The following is a 2,240-nucleotide window of genomic DNA, read 5'->3' as shown; positions in this document are numbered from 1 at the left end:
GTGTTGGCCAGGATGGTCTCGATCTCCTGACCTTGTGATCTGCCCGCCTCGACCTCCCAAAGTGCTGGGATTACAGGCATGAGCCACCACGACCGGCCACAATTGGAATTTAAATTTACAACAATCCGTTGTCCTCCTCAAAATCATTTTTTTGCACAGAACTAATAGGTAAATTAAGTGGGGAATCACTAATTCCACATCTTTGTGTTCTTTAGTGGTGATATTAATCTCTGAAATTTCCCAAAGGATGCTGTATTGCTTTTGAAGGAGTGTGGGGGCAATTTCAGGGCTTCCACTTGGCACTTCCTACCATAATAGCAGCCGTCCTTCCACGGGTCAGAGAGCCATTGTGAGGATTTTACCAGTTACTGAGTATAGAAAAAAAATACAGAGTGGGTTTGCAGAACACTAGACTTACTGTGGGATGAACTTAGACGATAACTCCATTTATTATGACTCCAAAAGTCGCCGCTTTGACTAGTGGAGACACTAGTGACTCCATCTTGGACGCTAATCTCCCATGTTGACTTCTGATTAACCTGTGTCCTGGGAATGCCTCCAGGATTTCCACTTTATTTACTGTCTTTAGGGTAAGAGCATGTCAACCTTGATGTTACCAAATTATAGGCCATGACTCGTACTCTCCTTGGAGGGTTGCCTTCAACTGTCCTTTACTTTTTTTTTTTTGAGATGGAGTCTTGCTCTGTCACCCAGGCTGGAGTGCAGTGGTACGATCTCGGCTCACGGCAAACTCCACCCCCCGGGTTCAAGTGATTCTCCTGCCTCAGCCTCCCGAGTAGCTGGGAATACAGGCATGTGACACTGTACCCGGCTAATTTTGTATTTTTAGTAGAGACGGGGTTTCTCCGTGTTGGTCAGGCTGGTCTCGAACACCCTACCTCCAGTGATCCACCCGCCTCAGCCTCCCAAAGTGCTGGGATTACAGGTGTAAGCCACTGCGCCCAGCCAACCAGTTGATTTTTTTTAAGAGATGGGATCTCATTATGTTGCCCAGGCTGGTCTCGAACTCCTGGGCTCAAGCAGTCATCCCACCTTGGCCTCCCAAAATACTAGAATCACCTGCGTGAGTCAATATGCACAGTGCCTACAGCCCTTTCAGGAAACAATTAGAATTCAACGTCTTACCGTTTTGGAGGTCAGGAGTTTAAAATGGGTTGACCAGCTGCATTCTTTTTGGAGGCTCTAGGGGAGAGTCTGTTTTCTTGCCTCTTCCAGCCTCTAGAAGTTGTCTGCATCACTTGGATCATAGCCCCACATACTCCAATCTCTCCTTTGTTGTCGCACGTCCTTCTCTCTCTCTGACCTTCCCGACTCCCTCTCATAAGGACCTTTGCCATCACGTTGGTTCCACATGGATAATCCAGGATAATGCCCCCATCTAAGAGCCTCAGCTTAATGACATCTGCCAAGCCACGTATTCCCAGTTTCCACTCCAGGGATTAGGAAGTGGACTACATTTTGGGGGGTTATTATTCAGCCCACCACATAAAAGTTCCTCAGGACACAGCATCAGTTGAGAGATAGCATCCAGCAATCCCTGACAATTCTGGGTATTTTCCTTTCTACAATGCACAGTCTCTATGGTAAAAGGCCACAGATCCCCCGTGGGAAGGCAAGGAAGAAGAGGTCATGTGTCTGTGTGGCCACGCTGCAGGGTCATCCTCCCGGGGGCTTTTCCTCCCCTTTATTCAAGAAGCACTAAGTCTATAAACTGGCTCAGGTGTGAGAATTGAATGAGAGATAATGACCCTACAATCAGGTCTGGGGACTCCATAATTATCACATTTGTACTTATTCGGCCAGGTGCAGTGGCTCATGCCTGTAATTTAAGCCTTCTGGGAGGTCAAGCTGGGTGAATTGCTTGAGCTCAAGAGTTAGAGACGAGGTCTGAGCAACATGGCAAAACCCTGTCTCTACTGAAAAAATAGAAAAATTAGCTCAGAGTGGTGATATATGCCCGTAGTCCCAGCTGCTCTGGAGGCCGAGGCAGGAGGATGGCTTGAGGCCCGGGAGACAGAGGTTCCAAGATCATGCTACTACACTCCAGCCTGGGTGACACAGCGAGACCCTGTATTGGTGGGGGGTCAGGGGTAGGGGAAGAACATTTGTACTTCTTAATATTAAGTAAGGCCAGGCACGGTGCTCATACCTGTGATCCCAGCACTTTGGGAGGCTGAGGCAGTAGGGTCACCTGAGGTCGGGAGTTCGAGACCAGCCTG

This window comes from Colobus angolensis, unplaced genomic scaffold (genome assembly GCF_000951035.1).
Source record: "Colobus angolensis palliatus isolate OR3802 unplaced genomic scaffold, Cang.pa_1.0 Scaffold20, whole genome shotgun sequence".
In the NCBI taxonomy this organism is placed as follows: domain Eukaryota; kingdom Metazoa; phylum Chordata; class Mammalia; order Primates; family Cercopithecidae; genus Colobus; species Colobus angolensis.
This window is presented reverse-complemented; position numbering follows the sequence as displayed.